General features: G+C 33.5%; 1 long non-coding RNA gene across 2 annotated transcripts; it reads left to right on the top strand.

Annotated features, from left to right (window-relative positions):
- Positions 1 to 2,258: 2,258 nt before the first annotated feature.
- Positions 2,259 to 11,851, top strand: LOC147653257 (uncharacterized). 2 transcript variants are annotated; one of them, XR_015287240.1, is made up of 3 exons: positions 2,259 to 2,369; positions 8,853 to 8,952; positions 9,464 to 11,847. It is a non-coding gene; the product is annotated as an uncharacterized LOC147653257 (long non-coding RNA). The 2 variants fall into 2 exon arrangements; XR_015287239.1 differs by lacking the exon at positions 2,259 to 2,369 and adding an exon at positions 4,261 to 4,374 and having other exon boundaries at positions 9,464 to 11,851.
- Positions 11,852 to 12,211: the final 360 nt, after the last annotated feature.

Consider the following 12,211-nt stretch of genomic DNA (forward strand, 5'->3'; position numbering starts at 1 on the left):
AAATCAGAGACTTTAGCCAAAAGCTAAAGTGGAGAAATTTCTCCTGCCCAGGTACCAATGCCATTTTCTAGTCTGTGGCTGGCCCTCATCTTCAAAGTGAAAACCATGAGAAATATCCTGTCAGGTAAGGAAAACCTTGCTGGCTGCCCATGTTAAAAAGATGCTTCAAGAAGAGTTGTGTAAAAGAAGGAATTTATTTATAGTGTAATCTTCCACTGGTCAAATACACCCTCAGGGAAATTCTTCTTTATTAAAATAACTATCCTTACACTTGCTATGGAATGGGTGATAGGATTTCCTTTTAAAAGTCTTGGTTTGTGCTTTGTTAAGTTTTTCAATTATGTAAGGGGACTTCAAATTGTTTTTCCAGCTGGATAATCTAATCTCCATTTCTCTGCAAATCAAAGTTTAACCAATTTTATATTCTACAAATATTCACATCCTACTGTTTGGCATATATCTGGGCTATTAGAGAAAATTTTAGTGCTGATAGTAAAGACTGAAACAGAAAAATGCACATTTTTATGTGCTTAATTCAAACATGTCACTTGTTCAATAATTTAGAATAAGGGTCTATGTAGGGAAAAGTAAATGTTATTTATTCTTCTGTGAGACTCTTTTACAGCCATCACCCTTATGGTGGCTGAGCTCCAGAAATCAATATTTATTTCCAGCATATTTAAGCTTCTTATATAACTAGAACATTAAGTTTATAGAGCTATGTAAAATATCTGATTTTAAGACTGTGACAAGTGTTTAACGTGATACAAATATATTTGCAGAGTAAAGGTTATCCCCTGGTGAATATTGCATGAAAAGAGTTGTGAGAGGTGAATACAACACTTTCTAGAAAAAACACACCCTTTTCTCTAGTTCTGCTATAGGAAATATCAGAGAATTAAATCCATCACAAAGCTTCAGCCATTTCTGGAGAGGTTCATTGCAATCTCAGATTTAAAACTTAACATTTGAACCACAATAATATTTTTTTCACTCTTTGATGTTATACAACTGGAAGGAGACAGAAATAATGAAGGATAATCGGACTGCTTATAGGTTTGACGACTTGGACCAGCCATTTTCAAATTGTACCTGGTCTTTTTAAATTGTGTTCATACTTCTCTCTACGAGATGAGTAAATTTAATGAAATTTGTGGATTTTACATTGTCTGAAAACTGAGACTCCAAATTAACAGATTTTATAGCTCTGGGGCACAGTGTTCTTTAAGAGCTGAAGTTGGTGATGTAGTTTTATGTGTTGAAGTTGTATTGTCTGAATCACACCTAACTTTCAGATAAGTGTAATTCCTCTGAAAGCAGTGCTTGATAGTTGAGCTCTCATTATTTATTTTTCCTGTCAGTGATATTTTTTTATGAAGTTTTGTTCAGAATTGACCTTTCTCATTTAGTTCTCACTAGGATAGAATGAACTGTATGTTTTACAGCCAGGCTTGGACATATAGGATAAGCCTGTCACTCAAATCTGATTTTGTCTTGTTCGGTACAATCCTTTAGTTCTTATGTTTCCTGACATTATCAAAGCTACATCATATTCTATAAATGTGTTGAAGTGTAGTTTTGGCTCTTGATTTTCATTTCTTTTTCCCTAAAGCTCACAATTTCTTTAAATCATTACTGCCTAATCTCTGGCTATTACCTTTCTTTTCCCTCTATTAAAAAAAAATAAAAATATAAAAACATAAAACAAAGAAGAAATTAAACATATATTTTGCATATTCTATTTAAAGAAAAATTATGTATTTATTAATAAAGTGAATTTTATATAAATTCTAACTAAGCAAGCTTCTTGGATCATTTTTCCCTAACTTTGTGACACTTTCATGTGTCCTGCACTCTTCTATATGACCTGGTTCTATAAATTTTAGCCTTGTATCTAACCCTCATAGAAAGCTAGTTTGTAATGGACTATTTTGATGAATAGTCTTCTTATTCTTAAAACAAAGTTTTCTGTCCTGTGCATCTGATGGCTGTCAAGTTAGAGTTTTCATTTGAATTGCTGCAAAATTTGAAGATGTTCTCTTCATAGTTTGACATGTAGTAATAAATGTATATTATTCTATGTAGTTTACATTCTATAAACAACAGTAAAGAAGGCTCATTCAAAAGGTACAGCAATTCGAATGCAGCTGAAGTGCTGGCCATTTTCTTTCCATCTACTACCCTTCCAAATTTAGATTAAATGAGTGAAGTTTCTCCATTAGAAAAAAACCAAACATGTTCTTGTTTTGTTTTATCAGGTGTGCCCTGACAGATTAAAGGAGGGAGAGAGGAAAAAAACCCAAAAGTGCTGTGCTTTGTATGCAAGACTTATGGATTATTTTGCTATCTTTCCCTGATAAATTAAAAAGGTCAGTTGCCATATAATTTAATAATTCATTGATTTTATTTATAGACATAGATTTCTTTAAACTAAGATAGTATTTTTAAGAGACAGTTTTTTTCTTTAATTATTTTAATTTAGATCTTATTTCAGTTTTAGTCTAAGACCCTTCTGATGGCAGTTAAAAGAAAAATTGGAATTGGTTAGGACCCTCTTTAATCAACCCTCTACTTTATATGTGCATAAATAAATAAAAGAGTTAGATAGCAGGCCAGAACTCTCACCACAAAACATTATTGCATATAGTTTTAGGGTAATGTAGTTAAATATTAAAAGGTCCTCTCACTAATTTTAAATGTAATTTTCACAGGATACTCATTAGTCTAAGATATATTCTAAAAGATGCTGTATTCTAATATCTTAATCTCTCCAAAAGAAAGCATTTTAGTAGATGGGATACTTTCTCAATTTAAAATCAAATTCTGTTTAATGAAGATCATTGATGAGCTGCACCAGATGCTGACATGGAAATGACTTTTGAATTAAAAAGTGGAATTTCACCTTTGAAAGTAAATCCTCCATTTTCTTGAGACAGCATGAGGTTTCTCTGTCCCTCTGAGATCTCTGGGCTTTGAAGAGACATGTGCTCTGTGAGCTAAACATCTCTCTGTGGATTTTCTGTCAATCCCTATGAATTTGTTAGGTTAATAATGATTTTTCCCAATCTCTTCCTCCAGTGACAATCTTCTTTTAGGTTTTTCAAGAGGTTTGTCTTTCAAGAAAGTGTACAAAATTAGGGAAGGAGTGATCTTTACAGTGTCAAATTCTGCCAGAGAATAATAGTTATAACGATAATAATATCAGTGATGATGATGATGATGATGACGATGATGACAATATAGTAAATATTCAAATTTTGTTTTCATTGTGGATGAGATACATCAAGGTTATGTAATCAAGAAACATCTTTCAGGTTTTATATTTTCATTTGCATTGATATTAATGTAATTGATACCACAATTAAGGATACCATTACTATTATGGGAGTAAAGGATGTTGTGGCACAAGGATAACTTAAAATTTAACCAAAAAACCAAGACAAAATTAAAGCAAATGAGAAGAAAACTTAATACATGATTACAAACTGATAAAATTGTTTTGATCATGTCTTTCTAAGAAAACTGTAGCTGTTAAGATCAACCTAGGCAGCTTAACTACTTAGAAATAATTATTTAATAATTATAATTTCATGGGACATAACAGGACTAGGTGGGACTTAGGCAACCATACACAGTGGAGAAGATGTCTGCTACTTTTCAAAGTACTTTTAGGTTGGTGCATGCACTGAAAAATGCAAAGCATGAGATATTGCAGGCTTTTGGAACCAAATATATGTTATATTATATGATCTTTTAAATTCCTATTAAGAACGAAGGGACATCTGGTGAGGGATCTACAAAGTAAGTCCTATGAGGAGAAGCTGAGAGATCTGGGAGTGTTTATCCTGGAGAAAGGGGGCTCAGGGGAGATCTTATCACTCTCTATAAATCTCTCAAAAGTGTTTGTAGCCTGGTGGGGATCAGAATCTTCTCCCAGGTAATAAGTGACAGCACAAGAGGAAACTAGCTCAAGCTGCACCAGGGGCTGTTCAGATTGTACATCAGGAAGAATTTTATCACTGAAAACCATTGGAATGCGCTGCCCAGGGAAGTGGTAAAGTTGTCATCCCTGCAAGTCTTCAAGAGTGAGTGGATGTGGCACCTCTTGCTGTGGTTTAGTTGACAAGGCAGTGTTCAGTCAAAGGTTGGACTCAATGAACTTGGGCATCTCTTCCAGCCTTAACGATTCTGATTCTATTCCTCTATGACTCTATGAGTCTATGATTCTGTGACTAGAACAAAGCAGCCAACAACTTCCCTGCAACTCTTTGGACCAAATTTATCTGAAAAGCTATATGAAAGGCAATGTGAGAGGCATGCAAAGAGCCACATACAGCAGAGGTGATGAGACCATGACAATGTCACTGCACAGGGGTAATTATCAGACAGCTGAAACTCCCAAAAGCCCTTCCTTCAGCCCTCAGCTCCCTGAACAAGCACTACTGAGTGGAAATTAGAGCTTTCAGCTCCGAGTTGTGAAGAGACCTTGGTAGCAGAAATGGCAGTAATTCAGCTGTTGGTCAACAGCTCTGAGTGCCTTGAACAAAATGGAATGTTTTCATTAGTGCCTAGCCTGAGGTGGTGTTTGGCATAAATTAATTCAAACTTATTTATATATTTTTGCTCTTTGTACTTTAATATCATTCAAGCATTTTCTCTTGCCTCTCCCATTCCTCTGTAGAAAAAGGGACATTGATGTTAAAGAACCAGCTACCTTGTTTAACTCCCTGATCATCTCTTGCTGGTTCTCCTGACAATAAAAACCAGTACCCCAGAGCACCCTTTTGGTTTGACTTATGTGTTTGAAAGTCTCTTTTGGAGGAAGAGTGAAGTGATAACCTAATTAAATCTGCTGCCTCTAACAACATGTAGATGCAAATAATGATAGTTTGATTTCTGTAATCAATTTTTTTTTTTTAAACTCACAATACTTATGTACAGTGTGAGTGACATTTTTCAGTAACCTAGCTGACATAACTGTTTTCATTGAATTTCTTGGATTTCTGTGGGAATTGATACAAGCTCTGGTTTTGTATCTGTAAATTAAGCACTTCATGTCAGTGAAAATCTTTTCTGACATTTTTATAGCCATCCTCTAAGCAGAACAGCATTTTGAGATTTTGTTGTCACAGTGTTATTGTACAGAACAAAGTAATTACCTGATTAAAATGAGTGTGCTTGCACTTCTGTGCATTACACTCCATTGTACTAGCTTGTGCTTTTAAAATGCAAGTATTTCAAATAAATGACTGATTTTTAGATAAATTTCACTCTTATAGATCATTACATAAACTTGCATGCCTCTGAAAAGATTATTCTTATGTATGTCCACTTATCATGACAAGTTTCTGAAGTTACTCGTTATTCCTAATTTATGCACTTAATTATCATATTATCTCTTTGACTTCATGGACAGGTATGGCATTAGAGCAATAAATAATTTAGTAAACAAAAGAGATAAATTTTTTAACACATTTGCATAGAAAATAGGAAAGACAACTTGTGACCATCTTTGAAGACAGCAACTTTCTGATTTAGATAGGTCAATAGGTTTATATAGATTTTAAAAAGTGAATACTATTAGGGTAAATGCAGTTTTCTGATTCAAATATATGGTATAAGGACACAGAAAGTATATAGAAGGACTATATTGAAAGAATGGTGATCTACATTGGCCAGTTACTTATTTTATATATATTTAATCCAAATTTATCAATTGCAATTAAAAATTAATAGCTGGTATTCTAAAATATAAATTATGTAATGTCACTTGCTAGTATTTCACTTTACACAGAGGTGTTCAGTTGCATAGAAATGTTACATCCCATTGGTTATGCTTTTTTACTTGTGATTATTTTATCTGTTCAAGCAGAGAAATTCAGTCAGCAATGTCCTTGTTTGAGGGTAAAAATGAAAATGACAATGCAAGAAAGCTCACTACAAGCAGAAATTTTAATAAAAATACTGAATTTTAATTTATTGATAATTACTATTCAAAATACTAGATAATGTCACTCAGCCTATCAGAACGCATTCCTTTGTGTAGAGGAACTAGGCAGTGTCTTTCTATCTGTGTTATACAAGTTTTTCATTTCCTTTCATGTTACTGTTAATTCCACATGAAAAAGAATTTAGAAATTCTCTTTTCTTCTTTCTTGGTTGTAGACCTAGTATGTATTAACGTAATCATTGAATTAATTTCTTCCAATTTAAGTCTGCAACTATTTTGCAATATGTCTTTCTCCTTTAATTCATACTCTCCAACTTAAAAGCAATACATATTTAAGTTTTTCTTTTAAATCTTAAAATGCTTCTCAAATATGCTTCTCTACCCGATTTAATAAAAACCTGGATCTGCAAGGGACTGTGAAGGGTCACATAATTGAATGAATACAAACGTGAGATTTGTAGTACACTGGAAGTGACTAGAAAGCCTTAAAATTTTTGATATGGTTTTCATTATTTATTTAATTAATACAAAGCTGATTCATTCTTTTCGCAATGTTTCTTGTACCTTTCTCCCTATTCCCAAGCAACTATTATTTCATAACTTCTCATTTTATTTGGATTTTTTGTTTATTAATTTTTTAGGGGAAAAAAATAATTGCAATTAGAAAAGATCTCTTAGGACAGAAAGCAAAGCCCTGCAAATACTGAAAAGTAACATAGAATATAGTCCCCTGTGTTTTACCCATTTCATTTTAATTGTTTTGAGGAAGATCAAGCACACTGTATAATACTCTCAAGAGAAAAAAGTGGAAATACCCTTTCTCACTTACAGTAAGTCATTCTTCAAATTCAGATTACATTGTCCTTTTCTCAATTTGATCTCATTATTTCTACCTATATCCCATTTGTATTTTTAAATAATTACTCTTGCCCCTTGGTGTTTATCTTCTCATTGCTTCTGACAATATTTCATTGAGATATATCTTCTCCCTCTCCCCCCACTTAATTGTTGGTTAGTCAAGCTGTACATATTTAATCTTTCTAAGCTTTTCTTACGCATCACCCCTTCCAATCCATTAAGCCCCTCTTGCTCTGAATTCCTTTCAGTGTATCAAAGCACAAAAGTTGGAGCTGATTGCACTTGTCAGATGTTCTTCAGTTCAAATTTGAAAGGATAGTCTTATCTTTGTTGAGTTGCAAAGAAATGACAGCTTGGTCCCTTGTTTATGCTAAGGTCCAGCTTCTACAATCTGTGACAATGCAAAAATATCTTCATAGAGATGCTGATTTCCTTGCTGCTACTGCAAAATGACCTAAAAGTACCAAGTCATTGGTTGATGTTTTATCAACTTAGTTTCAAAATAATCCAAACTTAAACATGAGTCTTCTTTGTTGTGCTATAGATACCTCTGCATATGGAGGGGTTAATATGATTAAAAGGCCAACAGAAATGGAAATATTTTCATGCTGTTGCTTGAGAACTTGCCACATTTGAATGGACATGGTGAGACTAAATGTACGTAAGGTTATGAGGATAAAGTGCAATGACTTGGCCTGGAAATCATGTTAATCTCCATTCATGAGCTGCAAAAGGGATTCTAACACACAGATTACAACAGAAAACACAGACTATGCTAGTACAGCTTGTGACTGGAGAGACTTCTGAAAATATCAGAATTATCAGACTGACAATATTTGCTAACACCACAAAGTCTGTGAATTTTTTCTGGAGCTGTTTTCACAATTAAATGGCCTTCACTTAAAAAGTCTGAATTAAGTTGGTAGGGTATATCTGAATTACTATCTGTTGGTGGAGTTTATATGAAGCCACAGCTTTATTGGCAGGTGATATTTCAGCTCAGAAACACATGAGCAGCTCTTGCTGTTTCTCTGACGCCACTGGCTTCTTATGCAATCTAAATAAATTACTGAGAATGGCTCTGTAAATCAGGGATTTGTATTGACCAGCCTTGAAGAAAATAACATGTGAAAGACCCAAGCTGGGAAGAAGATGGGAGATGAATTTTCTCACTAAATCAAACAAATAAAACAAACAAAAAAATCCCCACAAGGTAAATGCATTTGTAACTAACCATAGAGATATGTATTATATCCATTTTCCTGTGCTTGTAGGCATATTTCAATTTCTAAAAAGAAATTCAATCTCTCATGTTTACTGGAGTGGCTTGATTTCAAAGAGGGAAAAATATCCCAAACCCTAAAACTATACTTATAGGTAAAAACGTAATGTGCCTAAATCTGGATATATACCAATATAATTTTAAAATTAATATAAACAAAAATAGTTATATCATATTTTCTTCTGTTGCTACATGAACATCTTTATGAAAGCTTTAGCCAAATGTCTGTTTATAGACTCTGATGCCCTTCCCTCATTACTGTTTAATATTTAAAAAACGTCATTAAAACTACTGTATTCACATTTAAATCTAGACATTCAATTTTAGTACAAAATATTTAGGTGTCCTCTAAATGCATAAATAAAAATGAGAAGGAAATAAATGAGGAATACTCTATCCAATAGGTTAATGACATATCTTAAAATAAGTTGCTTCTTTGAAAATAAGAACGTAACTTATATGCCCTGGATGTACCTTATCAAATATACTCACTTGCCTATGTATCTTAATTTTTGAAATGGCTCTGTTATGAATCTTTTCTTAATTTCTTTTTAAAATATTTCTAAAACTCTGGTTTAATTTCCACTTGACTCTCTTTGCTCACTAACTCCTTAAGCTTTCTACTTCTGACAGATTACAAGGGTATCACTAAGTAATGCAAGTTCATGTCTTATTAGTAGACAATCCTATTGACCTTCATTTCCCCCTGTCCCATCTTGCATCCCATTTTAATGCTGGCAGTCTCATTTTTACTTTATCTAGGCTTTTAGCTCTGCACTTATAAAACAAGCACAGAAAACCCTGAACACTTTGGTGCCCTGATCTCACCTTGGAACTGTGGCTTTTCAAGGCAAACTAAAGGGTAATGATTGTCAATGTTTTTATTCTCCTATTATTTATATTTGCATGCTGCTGTTTTAGTGGAAATTACTCCTTTCTTTCTGAAAGGGCTGTAAAGTGTAAAGGCACAGGGAGTTTGTGCTCTCATTGTCATTAACTCTGGTGAGTCAAGACATAAGAATTATCTTTTTTTTAAGTCTCACCATTCTTCAGTCTTATCACCTGGTGCATTCCCTGGCTTTGATATTGAGGTTCCCATGTGGAACTAATATGGTCACACATACATTAACCTGTGACATTAATACTTGATGGCAGTGGTTAGCTGAAGCTTTTCTGTGGTCTTTCTCCTTCTGAGCATAGCTCACTTTGACCTGGCTTTAATATGCATGATTTGATTGACCCCTGGCCAGTAATGAGTAAAGCCCTGAAAAAATAAGGTCTGTTAATGATACTAATCATCCTCTAAATCTCTGTAAAACAAGCTGGTATGAAAAGGACATAGGAAATTTAATGCCAGTGGTTTTGTTTTCTAGGCAGAAGGGCATTAAGCAAGCTTTTGCAAAGTACATATTGTACTGCCCTTTCGTTTCAAGTCAAAGAAGGAAGCAAAGGCATCATCTGTCATGGGGGTGAAAAGCTGCCAGGTATCTCAAAACCTCATCTTTCATCTTCAGTGAAGAAAACTGAAATTAACCCTGCTGATATGAAGGCAGGTATAAAATCATATGAGTTCAAGATGTGGATCTAGATATAGACATTCACCTTAAAATATGAAAAAGGAGGAAAGTAGAACTCTTCAGCCAGGTAAATCTTAGTAGTTCCATATTTATGAAAAGCAGAATCATAACTGTAAAGCACAGGGGAAAAAATAATTCCACTATACTGAAATTTTTCTTTCCAATGTCAAATTCACTTTCATTAGGATAGTTTTAATGGAGATACTTATTTTACCTCATTTGAAACCTTTATTCAGCTAGCCAATATAAACAAGGTGAAACATTTGCATTTTGAGTTAAAGAAAATTCCCCATAGTATGTCATAAAAGTTGTAAATAGTCATGAGCCATTACCAATTGTTTAGTCAATACCCACATACAAATTTTCCCCTTTTATTATGTACAGCACATCTATTCAAAGATCTATTCTACACAAAGTATAGTATTTCACATTAATTTTATTTTCTTTTCTAAATACTATCTCTAAAGTTCTTTTTGATAACTTGTAAGCTTCACATATCTGGAAATTTGTGAAACAGCTTTCTACCTGGCATAATTGTATTCCTCTGAAGTAAAGTTTTCCATCAAGTGTTTCCCATCTGTTTTACTTGTCTGGAAATAGATATCCTGAAATATGGAGCAGCTTAGCTCCATATTTTTATGTACAGGATTTTTACATACTCTATGTGTCATTCCTGAGTTGCTGACAACCACTTCAGGACTGAGGCCCAGAAAGAGCAACAGCCCAGTCCCAGTCAAGTCTGCATTGCTTCCTTGGTGGCAGAAAAGATACAGCAAGTTTCTTTTTCCAGTGATTTATATTTGAATAATCTTCTATATCACGTGGAACTGGGTTTTTCTCATGAAACTGATCAACTGTGTAACAAGAATTGTGTTATGATCTGGAACAGGCTTTACAAAAGGTAATAAAAGAGTGTTACAGTGAGGACATATTTGAGGAGTTTTTAATATCTCCCTCTCCTTCAAATGGAACCTTTTCTTTCTGTTACATCTAGTAATTACTGGATTAATGAAATCCATTAGAAGGCAGACAAATTCATAATAAGTAAATTTCTCTGAGATCTGAACTTGTAAAAAAATGATGATTGATTGCCTTGGGGCACCTGATGTGACAGAACAGTTTCGGAATGATGTGACATAAGCATTAATTTCCTTGTTTACTGGACATAACAATGAATAAAAATGGAGTTTATTCAATTTCTACAACTATATTCCTTTTAAAAAAACCAAAAAACAACAGGTAAGCTAGGTAATATCAAGTAATCCAAATTAAGATTTCCTAGATTTTTACTTTAGAGAAATCTGTAGTTCTAGGTCATTCAAAGATCTCTCACCATCATCTGAGCAATTGATCCCCGAACATTTGATCATCTGAACAAATGATTTTGATAAAACAATTATGTTTTTATCAAACATATATTATATGAATATATAAATGCAATATTAATTAAATTGAATGACAATATAAATGAATTATCATTTTACAATATTTAATGAGCTGCTAATTTTTTTCTTGCATTGTGAAAAATGGCATAGAAATTCACTCATAATAATTACACAATAAATAGTATTTTTTTCTTCAGTGACGTGATTTAATTTTACCAGCACATGAAAAAATTATTTTCTCTAACATAAAATTATTTTCTCTGTAAGATACTCCCTTAGCAATTATGTTTGACTTTGCCCACAAAAGAATAGGTTGATATTAGGTAAAAAAAACCTAATTCTTGTTGTGCCAATGAATATCTGCAGGTTTGGGTATTGAAGATGTGGCTCCAGCCTCTCTAGGTGGGGGTGTATTTGGAGAGAGGCTCTGAAAATAGCACTGTGGAAAGGCAATTAAGATCTTCCAGCTTTTCCAGATTATGTGCATCTGGAGCAGGCGGCTCCAAAGATGTGTCTCTGGACATACAGGAAGAAAGACAGGTTTAATTAGTAACAGAAATTATGAAGTCCTTTGAAAATTTTTAGTGATTAGCTTATATGGATAAAGTTGTCATTCTTTTCTTGCCTATGGGACACTGGTCTGCAACTGGATTCCTGTGCAGATTTGCAGAAAGTAAAAAGGCAGCAAAGAGACTTCTTTTTGCCAACCTACTGTTAATAGAAATAGAAACCCTAGTCAAAGTAAGATTATAAAGACAGTTATTAAAAAGAAAATGCAAGAAAAAAAAATAAAAACAAGGAATATGTGGTTCTTTGTTATCCCTAGGGATGAGAACATGATAACTTATGTCCCAAAGAAGATAGAAGCATCAGAGTAGTGAGATTATTTTATATTTGTCTGATGGTAAAGGAAAGAAAACCAAAGAAAAGATATGGAGTAATCAGTATCATTAGAAGTTCTCCAGGCTTATTTGCATGGAGAAATGTGATGTTGATTCTAGTTGCACTTTAATTATTTATGACAGCTGGGAAAACTGAAAAGAGTCACATAAGGATCCTATAAAAGAGGCAGCAGGAATGTTGATGTTATTATATTGTCCTTGGAATGTACTATAGGATGGAATTCAGACAACTGCTTCTAAATATCAGTTTATCAGTA

The sequence above is a fragment of the Cyanistes caeruleus genome, chromosome 5 (assembly GCF_971803275.1).
Source record: "Cyanistes caeruleus chromosome 5, bCyaCae1.hap1.1, whole genome shotgun sequence".
NCBI lineage: Eukaryota > Metazoa > Chordata > Aves > Passeriformes > Paridae > Cyanistes > Cyanistes caeruleus.